General features: G+C 46.6%; 1 protein-coding gene across 3 annotated transcripts in view; it reads right to left on the bottom strand.

The window, feature by feature from the left end:
• LOC121287200 (cAMP-specific 3',5'-cyclic phosphodiesterase 4C-like) overlaps positions 1 to 3,992 on the bottom strand; it is a 286,241-nt gene extending 282,249 nt beyond the window's left edge. For 2 of the 3 annotated variants that reach the window (XM_041204851.1, XM_041204854.1), the window contains exon 1: positions 3,745 to 3,992. The gene's annotated coding sequence lies outside the window, so the exon portion shown is untranslated. The remainder of the gene's footprint in view (positions 1 to 3,744) is intronic. The other variant, XM_041204853.1, reaches the window with a different exon arrangement.
• Between the last annotated feature and the right edge of the window lie 12,485 nt (positions 3,993 to 16,477).

Here is a 16,477-nt window from a genome sequence, read left to right as displayed (position 1 = left end):
TGAGGTTTCATGAGGGTTTTTAAAAATTTAATAAAAGTTTGAATAAAAAAGTGATGGACATGTCCCAACTCATGTGACAGTGTCACATGAGGGGACACATCAGGGAAATTTTATTTTTGATAATCGACCAATTTTAAATTTGGCGCCTATCTCCCTGAGGCAGCACTTAGCCTCAGGGAGATCAGTGTGCTCTTTTGTGCGCATATGCGAAAGAGCACACTCCCGGTTTAGGTAATCCACACCACCTCCCCCCCCAGCCCGCACAGGAAGCGCATAGTGCTTCCTGGTGGACGTCATGCTGGGTGGGCCTTAATTGGCCCACACATGTAAAATGGCAGTGCACCCCCCCCCCCCAATTAGGTGCGCCAATCAGAGGTGGCCTGCACCCGCCCACTCCTGCACCACCCCCCCAATGGGGGGAAAGTTCTTCCCTATATGTTTCAATCAAGTAATCAATTAGTCTTCTAAATTCCAGTGGATACAATCCTAACCTGTCCAACCTTTCCTCATAGGACAACCCACCCATTCCTGGTATTAGTCTACCCCCTTGATCTGGACACCCCCCACCAGAGGAAATAGTTTCTCTCTATCGACCCTATCAAATCCTTTAAACATCTACATCTGGTGTCAATAGGGGAAGTCACCTCTCTAAATACAAGGAATCTGGAACAATGGAAGAGTTGATGACCCCAGCAAGAGAACAATGGCACCAAAGGCAGACACCAGCAAGATGTGGGATACATCCAGAAACTCTCCGGTCACCTCGGAACAGATTGGGACCTTAGCGAGTATCATTCCGTATTTAGCAAATAAAGGGAGGAGGTGGTATTGTCATTGGACTATTGTTCCAGAGACCAAGGGTAACACAAAAGATAAAAGCAAAATACCACAGATGCTGGAAATTTGAAATAAAAACAGAAAACGCTGGAAAAACTCAGGTCTGGCAGCATCTGTGGAGAGTTAAGGTTTCTATGAAGAAGTCATATTGGACTTGAAACGTTAACCCTGTTTCTCTCTCCATAGATGCTGCCAGACCTGCTGAGTTTTTCCAGCGTTTTCTGTTTTTACCCAGGGGACCGGGGTTCGAATCCCTCCACGGCAGATGGTGGAATTTGAATTCAATAAAAATCTGGATTTAAAAGCCTGATGATGACAATGAAACAATTGCTGATTATCGTAAAAACCCATCTGGTTCACCAGTGTCCTTTAGGGAAGGAAATCTGCCGTCCTTACCTGGTCTGGCCTACATGTGACTCCAGACCCACAGCAATGTGGTTGGCTCTTAAATTCCCTTTGAACAAGGGCAATTAGGGATGTGCAATAAATGCTGGCTTTGCCAGCAATGCCCACATCCCATGAACGAATAAAAGAAATGAAACCTAGTTGTAGATTGCTGTTGCTTACAGTGGGGAGTGGAATTCCAGAGTTTAGACCTGAGGTAGCTGAAGGCACAGCTGCCACTGGTGGAGCGATCGAAATCAGGAATCTGCGAGAGGCCAGAATTAGAGTGCAGAGATCTGGTGGTTCATGGGGCTGGGGGAGGTAACAAGATAGGGAGGGGAGAGACCATGGAGGGATTTGATCAGTGCGCAGCAAGAGTATGCTGCATTTCTGAATTGTTTAATATTTTTGTTGATGTGATCTGGTTTCCTGCCCTGCCTTTAAATCTGCTGGAGAGAAACTGAGAGAAACAGCTGGCTCCTCCCACACTCTCCAACTCTACCCAATGAAGAGCACGAAACTGCAGAATGAACAAGTCAAAGAGACACGGGTGTCTGGTCATTCGGCAGCTGAGTGGTGCTGAGTAGCTCATGGTAATAAAGGAATCTCCTAATGTGGGACTAATCCACACAGACCAGGACCTTCTCCTCACCTCTTCTGGCTCACTTGACATTGTTTCCCACTTAGCATTACAATCAGCAGGATCTGGGGAAATCATTAGTGAAACGCACTTCATAAGAGCAGTCTCGTCTCCCTCTCAACCCGTCAAGGCGCTGAGCCTAGCTGGCAAACAGATTCCACAGGTATCTATCCTCACTTCATCCAAGTGTCCATTCCCCAACTGGACAATGAATATTGGTAAGCTATTTAACTGTGGGAGGCCTCACAGTCAAGCCCAATCCTGTTATCCTGTGATGTTCACACCTGCAATCACTTTCCAGCTGGACTGCACCGGACAGCAAATAGGAGAATGAGGTCAATTGTATCACCCACTATAGATCAGCGAACACAGCACAGGGTGCTGATGGAACCTGAAGCATTTCTAGTCTCTAATAATTACACTGGATAGTGCATCTACCCTCTCTGAGTCACTAAAGGCAATAAATGTCATGAAGGGTATAACAGATCGACTAAACAGAACAAAGAAAATGTCCTTTTTGAGAAAGTCCAAATATCAGACATTTAATGACTAAAGTTTTGGCAACGAAACAGCCTCAGCCCATCTACTGCTGTAAGCCTCATCTGCGCCTTTATTACCTCCAGATTCAATTATTCCAAGGCTCTCTTGGCCAGCATCTCATCTTCCACCATCTGTAAACTTGAGACTATCCATAACTCAACTGCCCGTGTTCATACTTGCACTAAATCCCACTCATCCATCTCTCCTCTGCTCATTGACCTCCATTGTCTCTCAGTCAAGCAACATGTTGATTTCAAAACTCTCACCCTTATTCTCAAGTCTCTCCATGTCCTCACTCTCCCTACCTCTGTAATCTCCTCCATTCCCATAACCCTCCGCGATATCTGTGCTCCCTGATTCCAGCCTCTTGAGCGTTCCCAATTATTTGCTTTCCCATTGGCTGGCTGCGCTTTCAGCTGCTGAGGCCCTAATCTCTTGAATTCCTTCCCTTAACTTTTCCATCTCTCTGCCCTTCTGACCATCTCTACTCCTTTCAGACACTCCTTGAAACTTACCTCTTTGACCAAGCTTTTGGTCATTTGCCCTAATATTTGCATATGTGGCTCAGTGTCAAATTTTGCTTAATTACACTCCTGTGAAGTACCTTGGGATGTTTTAGTATGTTAAAAGTGCTATATAAATACAAGTTGTTGTTGTTGGCTAAAGTATGCAGCAGAAAGAAAAACACTTCTCAGTATTGCATAGAGTTTACAACATGACCATTCAGTGCAGCTGGTTCAGGCTGGTGTTTCTGTTCCACACGAGCTGCCTTCCTCCCCTTCCTCACCCTATCACCAGATTTTCTCCTCCTTTATCCCTGTGTTTATCCAGCTTCCCCCTTAAATGTATCCATAGGTTTCACCTCAACCACTCCCTCTGGTAGCAAGTTCCACATTCACACTCTCTGGGTAAAGAAATTTCTCCTGAATCCCCGATTGGATTTATTAGTGACTATCTTATACCTATGACCCCTAGTTCTTGGTCTCCCCCCATAAGTGGAAACACCTTCACTACATCGCCTGGTCAAACATTTTCATAATTTTAAAGACTTCTGTCAGGTCACTCCTCAGCCTTTCTACAGGAGCAACAGCTCCTTCAGTCTTTCCTGATAGTTATAACCTCTCAGTTTTCTGGTATTATCCAAAATGCACCTCCTCCAATAACCTTTTATCCTTCTTGTAATATGGAGACCAGAACTGGCAGCTCCTAATTGTAGTTTCACTGAGAAACTAGCTTCAGTAAATTGCCACGCAGTCAGAGACAACAGCCTATCACAAACTTTAACTAACACCAAGGGAGCTTGTGAGTTAAAAAGCTTTTACAAGTTAATGATATTTTCCTACCAGTCTAGTAAGTCCGATCGAAAGAATAGTTTACTGATGAAGCACCATTTCTGAGTCAAAAGCCTCCTGATTGTGAAAAGTCCTGTGTTTTCTTTCCCAGTTTCAACTTTCACAGTGGCTCGCGCTTAAATTGAATTTTCTACAATGTGGATCAGCTGGTTCCTGTCTGCTGACAGCCTGTGCCCCGAGCTTGTGGTTTGCTAAGTATCGAAATGTTGGCGTTCAGCACTCCTCCTCCCCCAAGCTTTGACAAGTCTTAATGTGTTTGCAAATATAACCTTGTTTGGTAGCCCTAAAGCACTGATAATCCAACAGTATCGGCAGTACACTGTGCGAAATGTCTTTAACCAAAGGGCAGGAAATGGTTGAGGAAGGTTCAGGCTAGTTTATCCAGCTGGAATTCACTTTTGCTGTTACAGTTAAAGACACACCCTAGCAGCAGCAGGCCCCAGCAAATAGAGAGTAAACTACTTCTTATTCGTTCATGGGAAGTGCATGTCGCTGGCGAGACCAGCATTTATTGCCCAACCCAAATTGCCCTTGAGAAGGTGGTGGTGAACTGTCTTCTTCAACTGCTGCAGTCCATGTGGTGTAAGAACACCCACAACGAATATAAAAGGACCGGAAGGAAGTGAAGAAACTAATAAGAAAAGCAAGGGGAGAGCATGAAAAGAGGCTGGCAGTGAACATAAAAGGGAATCCCAAGGTCTTCCATAGGCATGTAAATAATAAAAGGGTGGTAAAAGAAAGAGTACAGCCAATTAGGGACAAAAAAGGGGACTTGCATGTGGAGGCTGGAGAAATAGCGGAGGGGTTGAACAAGCACTTTGCATCTGACTTTACAAAGGAAGAAGGTGTTACCCAGGCCGAGGTGAGAGAGGAGGTGACTGCCACACTAGAAGAGCTTACAACTGAGAGGAAAGAGGTGTTGGAAAGGCTATCTTTACTTAAAATAGATAAGGTACCAGGTCCAGATGAAATGCATCCAAGAGTACTGAGGGAAGTGATGGTGGAAATTGCAGAGGCACTAGTGATAATATTGCAGTCTTACTTAGACACTGGGGAGGTGCCAGAGGACTGGAGAAATGCAAATGTCACACCCTTATTCAAAAAGGGGTGCAAGGATAAAGTTGGCAACTACAGACCTGTCAGTTTGACTTCAGTGGTAGGGAAACTTCTAGAAGCAATAATATGGGATAAAATCAATAGTCACTTAGACAAGTGCAGGATAATTAAGGAAATCCAGCATGGATTCATTAAGGAAAAATCATGTTTAACTAACTTGTTGGAATTTTTTGAGGAGGTAACAGAGAAGGTTGATGAGGGTAATGCTGTTGATGTGATGTTTATGGATTTTCAAAAGGCATTTGATACAGTGCCACACAACAGACGCGTGTGCAAAATTCTAGGTCATGGAATAAAAGGAAAAGTAGGCACTTGGATAAGAAATTGTCTGAGTGACAGGAAACAAACAGCAGTGATAAATGGTTGTTTTTCAGATTGGAGGAAGGTTTGTAGTGGATTTCTCCAGGGGCCAATGTTGGGATCCTTGCTCTCCCTGATATATATTAATGACCTAGACTGTGGTGTTCAGGGCATGATTTCAAAATTTGCAGATGACAGGAAGGCTGGAAATGTTGTCAGCTGTGATGGGGATAGTCTTGAACTTCAAAAGGACATGGACATGTTGGAAGATTGGGCAGACAAGTGGCAAATGAAGTTCAATGCAGAGAAGCGTGAGGTGATTCATTTTGGCAGGAAAGCTATGGAGACACAGTATAAAATAAAGGGAGAGCCTCTAAAGGAGGTGCAGGAACAGAGGGACCTCAGTGTATATGTATGTAGGTTATTGAAGATGGCAGGGCATGTTGAGAGAGCAGTTAATAAAGCATATAGTATCTTAGGCTTTATTAATAGGGGCATTGAGTACAAGAGTAAGGGGGTCATGTTGAACTAGTATTAGACACTTGTTAGGCCTCATCTGGAGTACTGGTCCAGTTCTGGGCACCATACTTGAGGGAGGATGCGAAGGCATTGGAGATAGTACAGAGGAGATTCACAAGAGTGATTCATGGGGTGAAGAACTGTAGCTATGAGGATAGATTGGAGAGATTTGGACTGTTTTTATTGGAGGAAAGAAGGCTGAGAGGAGACTTGATAGAAATATTCAAGATCCTGAGGGGCATGGACAGGGTAAATAGTGAGAAACTGTTCCCACTCAAGAGAACATCAAGAGCTAGAGGGCACAGATTCAATTGGCAAAAGGAATAAATGTGACGTGGGAGAAAAAAAAATTTCACCCAGAGGGTTGTTGGAGTCTGGAACAAACTTCCTGAAAGGGTGGTGGAGGCAGGTTCGATCGAGGTATTCAAAAGGGAATTGGGTTGCTACCTGAAAAGAGAGAATGTGCAATGTTATGGGGATAAGGCAGGGGAGTTGGACTAGATTGAATGCTCTTTCAGAGAGCCAGCACAGAATTGATGGGCCGAATGGCCTCCTTCTGCACTGTAAAGATACTTTGATACTACTGTGATACTGTGCTTTTAGGGAAGGAGTTCCAGAATTTTGACCCAGCAAGAGTGAAGGAACAGCAATATATTTCCAAGTCAGGATGGTGAGTGACTTGGAGGGGAACTTGCAAGTGGTGGTGTTCCCATCTATCTGCTGCCCTTGTCCTTCTAGGTGGTAACGGTGGCAGGTTTGGGAGGTGGAACTTTGCTTAGATTCACTGGGGATAACACTCTGAGTAGATTCCCCACTAGAGCAATTAAGGATGGACAATAAATGCCTTGCCAGCATTGCCCACATCCTATGAACAAATGAAAATGAGTTTACTTTGGAGTTGCAGCACCTGCTTAAGACCCAGCTGGAAAATCCAGTGTTACTGGCACAGGTTATATAAAGAAAAGAAACATTTGCATTGTTATGGCACCTTTCACAACCTCACCACGTCTCAAATGCCTTACAGCCAATGAAAAGCATTCAGAAGTGTAGTCACTGTTGCAATGTAGGAAATGCAGCAACCAATTTGTGCGCAGCAAGCTCCCACCATAAACAATGTTTTTTTTTAATTCTTTCACATGACATGGGCTTTGCTGGTCAGGCAGCATTTTTTATTGCCCATCCCTAATTGACTTTGAGAAGGTGGTGGTCAGACCCTTCTTGAACTGCTGCAGTCCATATGGTATAGATACACCCACAGTGCTATTAGGAAAGGAATTCCAGGATTTTGACCCAACGACAGTGAAGGAATGACAATATATTTCCAAGTCAGGATGGTGAGTGGCTTGGAGGGGAACTTCCATGTGGCAATGTTCCTATGTGTTTGCTGCCCTTGTCCTTCTGGGTGGTAGAGGTCACATGGCCTTGGAAGGTGCTGTCTAAGGAGCCTTGGTGAAATCCTCCAGTGCATCTTGTAGATGGTACACACTGCTGCCACTGTGCATTGGTGGTGGAGGGAGTGAATGTTTGTGGATGTGATGCCAATCAGGCGGGCTGCTTTGTCCTGGATGGTGTCAAGCTTCCTGAGTGTTGTTGGAGCTACATTTGTCCAGGCAAGTGGGGAGTGTTCCAACACACTCCTGACTTGTGCCTTGTAAATGGCTGAAGTATATTCAAGGCTGAGATAGACAGAATTTTAATCAGTAAGGAAATCAAGGGCTATGGGGAGAAGGCAGGGAAGTGGAGTTGAGGATTGTCAGATCAGCCACCATCTTATTAAATGGCGGAGCAGACTCGATGGGCCAAGTGGCCTACTTCTGCTCCTACATCTTATGGTCTTAAGACAGGCTTTGGGGAGTCAGGAAGTGAGTTACTCTCTGCAGAATTCCCAGCCTTTGTCCTGCTCTTGTAGCTACAAATGTGATAAATAGCGTGATATTCTGTTTTTACTGATGCTGGTTGAGAGACAAGTATTGTTCCAGGACACTGGGGAAAGCCCCCCACTGCTCCCTTTGAAGTAAGGGCCATGGGATCTTCGACTGTGGAGTGGGATTTTGGACTGGGTGAATGGCAGCACCAATGGGGCAAACTCAAAAGCCCAAGCAGAAAGATTTAAAATGTAAAGTGGACTCCCTTCATGATTTTGAACTCTATTAAATCTCCACTTAACTTTCTCTCATTTAAGGAGAACAATCCCAGCTTCTCTAGTCCTTCAACACCTTGAAGGACAAAATTTGAAAAATCCCTCAATGACCCCTTAGCTCCTCTGCCTTTAGTGATCTAAGCTAGCCAGGGGACAGCACTCTGGTCCTGATTAATATTACTCAGACGCTTACATCTTGCATGAGAGTTCACAGTCTCCACCAGAAACACAACCAGCAGTAAAATGAATGAGATGTTGTGGGAAATTAATTAATCGATTCATCTCAAGCACCACAACTAACATAAAGTACCAGGTCAACAGTTGCTGGAACAAGGTGGTGCAGATGTGGGGGATGGAAGACGCAAATGGGCAAAAAAGAGAGAGCAAGAAAAAGTAAAAAATTCAAAGAGAAAGCCCAGTGCAGTACTGAGAGGGAACTACACTGTCAGAGGTTCAGTATTGAGGGAATGCTGCACTGTCAGAGGCTCAGTATTAAGAGTATGCTGCACTGTCAGAGGGTCAGTACTGAGGGAATGCTGCACTGTCAGAGGGTCAGTACGGAGGGAGTGCTGCACTGTCAGAGGGTCAGTATTGAGGGAATGCTGCACTGTCAGAGGGTCAGTACTGAGGGAGTGCTGTACTGTCAGAGGATTACTACTGAGGGAGTGCTGCACTGTCGAAGGGTCAGTACTGAAGGAATGCTGCACTGTCAGAGGATTAGTACTGAGGGAGTGCTGCATTGTCAGAGGGTCAGGACTGAGGAAGCACTGCATTGTCAGAGGGTCAGTAATGAGGGAGCACTGCACTGTCAGAGGGTCAGTACTAGGGAGAGCTGCAATGTAGGAGGGTCAGTACAGAGGGAATGCTGCATTGTCAGAGAGTCAGTACTGAGGGAGTGCTGCATTGTCAGAGGGTCAGTACTGAGGGAGCACTGCACTTTCGGAGGGTCAGTACTGAGAGAGCACTGCACTGTTAGAGGGTCAGTACTGAGGGAGTGCTGCACTGTCGGAGGGTCAGTACTGAGGGAGCACTGCACTGTCAGAGGGTCAGTACGGAGGGAGCACTGCACTGTCGGAAGGTCAGTACTGAAGGAGCACTGCACTGTCGGAGGGTCAGTACTGAGGGAGCACTGCACTGTCAGAGGGTCAGTGCAGAGGGAATGCTGCAAAATCAGAGGTCAGAACTGAGGGAATGCTGCACTCTCGGAGGGTAAGAACTGAAGGAGTGCTGCACTGTCAGAGGGTCAGCACTGACGGAGTGCTTAACTGCCAGAGGGTCAGTACTGAGGGAGTGCTGCACTGTCGGAGGGTCAGTACTGAGGGAGTGCTGCACTGTCAGAGGGTCAGTGCAGAGGGAATGCTGCAAAATCAGAGGTCAGAACTGAGGGAATGCTGCACTCTCGGAGGGTAAGTACTGAGGGAGCACTGCACTTTCGGAGGGTCAGTACTGAGAGAGCACTGCACTGTTAGAGGGTCAGTACTGAGGGAGTGCTGCACTGTCGGAGGGTCAGTACTGAGGGAGCACTGCACTGTCAGAGGGTCAGTACGGAGGGAGCACTGCACTGTCGGAAGGTCAGTACTGAAGGAGCACTGCACTGTCGGAGGGTCAGTACTGAGGGAGCACTGCACTGTCAGAGGGTCAGTGCAGAGGGAATGCTACAAAATCAGAGGTCAGAACTGAGGGAATGCTGCACTCTCGGAGGGTAAGAACTGAAGGAGTGCTGCACTGTCAGAGGGTCAGCACTGACGGAGTGCTTAACTGCCAGAGGGTCAGTACTGAGGGAGTGCTGCACTGTCGGAGGGTCAGTACTGAGGGAGTGCTGCACTGTCAGAGGGTCAGTGCAGAGGGAATGCTGCAAAATCAGAGGTCAGAACTGAGGGAATGCTGCACTCTCGGAGGGTAAGTACTGAAGGAGTGCTGCACTGTCGGAGGGTCAATACTGAGGGAGTGCTGCACTGTTGTAGGATCAGTACTGAGGGAGTGCTGCACTGTAGGAGGGTCAGTACTGAGAGAATGCTGCACTGCCAGAGGCCCCTCTTCCAAATGAGATGTTAATCAGAATGCCCGTCTGCCCCTTGAATGGATGTAAAAGATTCCATGGCATTATTTCAAAGACCGGGGAGATCTCCTGAGAATCCTGGACCAATATTTATCCCTTACCTGACATGACTTCAAAAATGATTACCTGGTTATCATCCTAGTGCTGTTCATGGGATCTTGCTGTGCAGAAACTGGCTGCCGTGTTTCCTATATGACAACAGTGACCACACTTCAATAACGCACTTCATTGGCCGTAAGGCACTCTGGGACATGTTGAAAGGTGCTTTACAAATACCAGTTCTTTCTTACGCCCTCTGGCTAGTTTACATGAGTAATTCATAACTAGCAGAGCTGCAAAATACCTGAAGCAAAATCCTGTGGATGCTGGAAATCGGCAATAAAACAGAAAATGCTGGGAACGCTCAGTAGGACTGACAGCACCTGTGGAGAGTTAACATTTCAGGACAGCGACACATCAGCAGGAGCTCAGTGTTGTGAAGCCTTGGCCGGGATTTTCTGGCCTTGACGTGGGCGGGCATTGTCGCAAGCAGGTCAGAAAAATTTGGAGAGCCGTCGACTTTTAACATCTCTCCAAGTTTTCCCGTCCTGCCCGCGATGATGCCCGCCAGCGTCGGGGCCGTAAAATCCCACCCATTAACTCTGTTCCTCTCTCCGTGGATGCTGCCTGACCTACTGAGTATTCTTGGCATTTTCAGCTTTTATTATAGCAGGCCTTCGCAAGGGCAATTAGGGATGGGCAATAAACACTGGCCTAGCCAGTGACACCCACATCCCGTAAAGGAATAAATTTAAAAAAGAGCACATTGATGAGTTTAAACAGGTAGATTTATATCCAAATGTTTACGCTGTGGTACACTGGTTTATATTGCGGCTGTTTAAAGACATTCAAAGCTATCCTTTGATTAGCAGCTCCATGGACTCTCCATACTTGGATTCCTTAAGAGCTGTTATGGACACACTCCAGTCTGTTTATTACCCAGTGTCTACTTTTCCCCATTTTAACTCCTTACACAAATTACAATGCAGAAGAATAACAAGACTCCCTCGCAGATTAAATCTGTCATAGCTTTAATATGGGAAATGGAAAACTGGCAGAGGATCACACATCCTCCAGTTGGATCCAGAGAGACTGTGATTCATGTTCGTTCCCCGAAACTCTCAGGCTTGTTTTCACACGTTCCTCAGAGTCCAAAACTTTGATAAAGCTTTTGTTCACTTCTTCATCTCTCCTCCCTTACTTTGGAGTCTTATTGTCTCAACACACCATTCATAAAGACATAGGAACATAGGACTTTGGAGCAGGCATAGGCCATTCGGCCCTTCAAACCCGCTCTTGCATTTGATAAGATTATGACTGATCTGGTTGTGGTCACAACTCCATTTTCCTGTCTGTTGCCTTAAACCGTTGTCTATCAAAAAACGGTCTAACTCAGCCTTGAATAAATTCAATGAACCAGCCTCCACTATTCTCTGGGGAGGAGAATTCCACAGACTAACGACCTTCTGAGAGAAAAAATTTCTCCTCATCTCCATCTTAAAAAGGGAGATCTCTTATTCTTAAACTGTGAACCTGGTTCTAGTCTACCCCAGAAGAGCAAACATTCTCCTGGTATCCACCTCCAACTCCTCTCAGCATCTTACATGTTTCAATCAGATCACCTCTCATTCTGCTAAACTTCAATGAGTACAGAGATAAAAACAAAAAACTGCGGATGTTGGAAATCCAAAACAAAAACAGAAACAGAAATACCTGGAAAAACTCAGCAGGTCCAGCAGCATCGGCAGAGAAGAGCACAGTTGACATTTCGAGTCCGCATGACCCTTCAACAGAACTAAGTAAAAGTAGGAGAGGGGTGAAATATAAGCTCATTTAAGTGGGGGGGGGGGGGGGGGGGTGGCAGGCGCTGGGGGTGGGGGGGGGGGGGGGGTGGGGGGGGGGGCGCGGTGGGGATGGGAGTGGGGGTGGTTATTGGGACAAGCAAGCAGTGATAGGAGGAGATAACCAAAAGATGTCACAGACAAAAGAACAAAGAGGTGTTGAAGGTGGTGATATTATCCAAAAGAATGTGCTAATTAAGAGTGGATAGCAGGACAAGCAAGGTACAGATAGCACTAGTGGGGGTGGAGTGAAATAAGACTAAAAGGGCATAGAAGGTATAGATAAATGATGGGTAGAATACAATCAAAAATAATGGAAATAGGTGGGAAAAGAAAAATCTATATAAATTATTGGAAAAAACAAAAAGGAGGGGGAAGAAACGGAAAGAGGGTGGGGATGGAGGAGGGAGTTCAAGATCTAAAATTGTTGAAAAATTGCTGTAAAGTGCCTAGTCGGAAGATGAGGTGCTGTTCTTCCAGTTTGCGTTGAGCTTCACTGGAACAATGCAGCAGGCCAAGGACAGACATGCGGGCAAGAGAGCAGAGTGGAGTGTTAAAATGGCAAGTGACAGGGAGGTCTGGGTGATGCTTGCGGACAGACTGAAGGTGTTCTGCAAAGCGGTCGCCCAGTCTGCGTTTGGTCTCTCCAATGTAGAGGAAACCGCATTGGGAGCAACAAATGCAGTAGACTAAGTTGGGGGAAATGCAAGTGAAATGCTGCTTCACTTGAAAGGAGTGTTTGGGCCCTTGGACGGTGAGGAGAGAGGAAGTGAAGGGGCAGGTGTTGCATATCTTGCATTCGCATGGGGAGGTGCCGTGGGAGGAGGTTAAGGAGTAGGGGGTGATGGAGGAGTGGACCAGGGTGTCATGGAGGGAACGATCCCTATGAAATGCTGCCGGGGGGGGTGAAAGGAAGATGTGTTTGGTGGTGGCATCATGCTGGAGTTGGCGGAAATGGCGGAGGATGATCCTTTGAATGTGGAGGCTGGTGGGGTGATTCTTCTTCCAAATAAAAGGTGTGGCTATGGGTACCCGCATGGGCCCCAGCTATGCCTGTCTCTTTATGGGGTATGTGGAACATTCCTTGTTCCAGTCCTACTCCGGCCCCCTTCCACAACTCTTTCTCCGGTACATTGATGATTATTTCGGTGCTGCTTCATGCTCTCGTTGGGACCTGGAAAAATTTACTAATTTTGCTTCCAATCTCCACCCCTCCATCATTTTCACATGGTCCATCTCTGACACTTCGCTTCCCTTCCTTGACCTCTCTGTCTCAATTTCTGATGATACTGTCCACCAATATCCATTACAAGCCTACCAACTCCCACAGCTACCTCGACTACAGCTCCTCACACCCCGCTTCCTGTAAGGACCCCATCCCATTCTCTCAGTTCCTTCACCTCTGTCGCATCTGTTCCGATGACGCTACCTTCAAAAACAGTTCCTCTGACATGTCCTCCTTCTTCCTTAACCGAGGTTTTCCACCCATGGGTCGTTGACAGGGCCCTCAACCGTGTCCGGCCCATCTCCCTCGCATCCGCACGCACGCCTTCTCCTTCCTCCCAGAAACATGATAGGGACCCCCTTGTCCTCACTTATCACCCCACCAGCCTCCGCATTCAAAGGATCATCCTCCGCCATTTCCGCCAACTCCAGCATGATGCCACCACCAAACACATCTTCCTTTCACCCCCCCACCCCCCCCAGCGGCATTCCGTAGGATTGTTCCCTCCATGACACCCTGGTCCACTCCTCCATCACCCCCTATTCCTCAACCCCCTCCTACGACACCTCCCCATGTGAATGCAAGATATGCAACACCTGCCCCTTTACTTCCCCTCTCCTCACCGTCCAAGGGCCCAAACACTCCTTTCAAGTGAAGCAGCATTTCACTTGCACTTCCCTCAACTTAGTCTACAGCACTCATTGCTCCCAATGCGGTTTCCTCTACATTGGAGAGACCAAACGCAGACTGGGCGACCGCTTTGCAGAACACCTTCGGTCTGTCCGCAAGCATCACCCAGACCTCTCTGTCGCTTGCCATTTTAACACTCCACCCTGCTCTCTTGCCCACATGTCTGTCCTTGGATTGCTGCATTGTTCTAGTGAAGCCCAACGCAAACTGCAGGAACAGCACCTCATCTTCCGACTAGGCACTTTATAGCCTTCCGGACTGAATATTGATTTCAACAATTTTAGATCTTGAACTCCCTCCTCCATCCCCACCCCCTTTCTGTTTCTTCTTCCTCCTTTTTGTTTTTTCCAATAATTTATATAGATTTTTCTTTTCCCACCTATTTCCGTTATTTTTAAATGTATTCCACGCATCATTTTTCTATACCTTTTATGCCCTTTTAGTCTTATTTCACCCCACCCTCTACTAGAGCTATCTGTACCTTGCTTGTCCTGCTATCCACTCTTAATTAGCACTTTCTTTTAGATAATATCACCACCTTCAACACCTCTTTGTTCTTTTGTCTGTGACATCTTTTGGTTATCTCCTCCTATCACTGCTTGCTTGTCACAGCAACCACCCCTCCACCCCCACCCCCCCTCCCCACACCCTTCTCCCCACCCCCTTAAACGAGTTTATAGTTCACCCCTCTCCTATTTTTACTTAGTTCTGTTGCAGGGTCATGAGAACTCGAAACGTCAACTATGCTCTTCTCCGCCAATGCTGCTGGACCTGCTGAGATTTTCCAGGTATTTCTGTTTCTGTTTTTGTTTCCAATGAGTACAGGCCCAGCCTATTCAACCTTTCTTCATAAGATAAGCTCTTCTTCCCAGGATGAGTCGTGTCAACCTTCTCTGAACCGCTTCTAATGCAATTATATCTTTTATCAAATAAGGAGACCAAAACTGTACACAGTATTCCAGATGTGGTCTCCCCAAGGCCCGGTACACATGCAGTAAAATGTCCCTACTTATATATTCCAATCCCCTGGCAATAAACAACAACATTCCATTTGCCCTCCTAATCACTTGCTGTATCTGCATACCAACTTTTTGTGACTCATGTACCAGGACACCCAGATCCCTCGGTACCACCGAGTCGGGCAATTTCCCTCCATTTAAACAGTATACTGCTTTTCTATTCTTCCTGCCACATTTTCCCACATTATACTCCATCTGCCAAATTTTTGCCCACTCACTTAATGCATCTATACCCCTTTGTAGACTTCCTTCGGTCTACTTGACAACTCACGTTCCAACCTTTTTTGGTATCATCAGCAAATCTACCAACCATACATTCGGTCGCTTTATCCAAGTCATTGATGTAAATTGTAAATAGTTGAGGCCCCAGCACTGATCCCTGTGGCTCTCCACAAGTTAAAGCTTGTGAAATTGAAAAAGACCCATTTATCCCTACTCCCTGACTCTTGTTAGCTAACCAATCCTTTATCCGTGCTAATATGTTACCCTCTACACCATGAGCTCTTATCTTATGTACTAAACAGTGAAGAGTTTGGGGAGAAGGTGGGTGGGTTGATTTGAAGAATATGGGGTGACGTTAGTTAGAGGGACTGAGGGGATATTGGGGAGAAGACAGCACCTTTGACTGTGGACTGCTTGACACACCTCAACATGTCCTGAGGTCGCATAAGGCGCTAAACAAATGCAAGACTTTCTTCCTGCCTTTTGAGCTACCTGGGGCTACATTTTAAAGGGGTGGGGGTATGCCCTGAAGAAAATTCGGCTGGAAGCTGACGCTCTCCGAGGAAGCCCTGCCCCACAGCCATAACATAGCGGGCAGGCTAAATTGGTGAACAGTCGAACTACCACCACTCAGTGGGAGGAATTCCCGCCCTCTGGAGCTGTTGGCCAATCTGATTGGCCAGCAGCTGCAGAGCTCAGTAGTGGCTGCTGCTGCGACTGCCGGAGGAAGCACAGAGATGATCATGGCTGCCCCAGAAAGGGAAGGCCTGGGTTTTAGGGCAGGGAGGGATCCTAGAACTGAGGGAGGGCGAAGAGGAGAATGGGGGGGGCTGGGATTTGGGGGGCAGGCAGCCTGGAAGGAAGGTGGGGAGGGGTGGGGGTAACATTTTGGCCAGGATGCCCCTGATGCGCTCAGCTAGGGCACCCCCCCAAATGAGGTGCCACCTTTCTGTCTCACCATTTTTCACATAGGCCATAAAACGACCTGTCCACTCCCGCCCGCCTGCTCATGCCAGTTAAATGTTGGCATGGGCAATGTATTATTCAAGTCACTAGGCTTGCTAACAAGCATATCTGACCTCTAATTATTCATTTCAATATGGTCGGCGGGCTGCCGATTTTGGTGCCCACATGGCCTATTGTGGGGTTCAACTTTGGGGTGGGTGGGATGCTGGTGGGCTAGCCACCTAGCCTATTCTAAGTAACCCCCTGCCGGAAACATGTGTGGCGGGGGCACATAAAATCCAGGCTTTGGTGTTGTTTTTAGTTTTTCTGGCAGAGGTTGAAGACAAAATCCGAGTGCAAAAATTTGACTCTATCTTCACTTCCTCTTGAATTAGATCTTCATGAGTCAACAACTGATAATATCTGTTGTTCATCAGATAACAAACTCTGTTCAATTAAACCATTAAAGAGGTGAGGTTACATTCCAAAAGAGTTCTAAAGGTTATATTTTCTGCGGGTATCAATTCTCAATGTTATCTCTAACAAATTATTTCCCAGACGTTCTATACTACGGGTCTCCAAGCTCCCTCAAGTCACCCTTTCTCTCTT

The sequence above is a fragment of the Carcharodon carcharias genome, chromosome 14 (assembly GCF_017639515.1).
Source record: "Carcharodon carcharias isolate sCarCar2 chromosome 14, sCarCar2.pri, whole genome shotgun sequence".
NCBI classification, from domain to species: Eukaryota; Metazoa; Chordata; class Chondrichthyes; order Lamniformes; family Lamnidae; genus Carcharodon; species Carcharodon carcharias.
The sequence above is the reverse complement of the archived record's forward strand: the minus strand, read 5'-3'. Positions and strand labels throughout refer to the sequence as shown.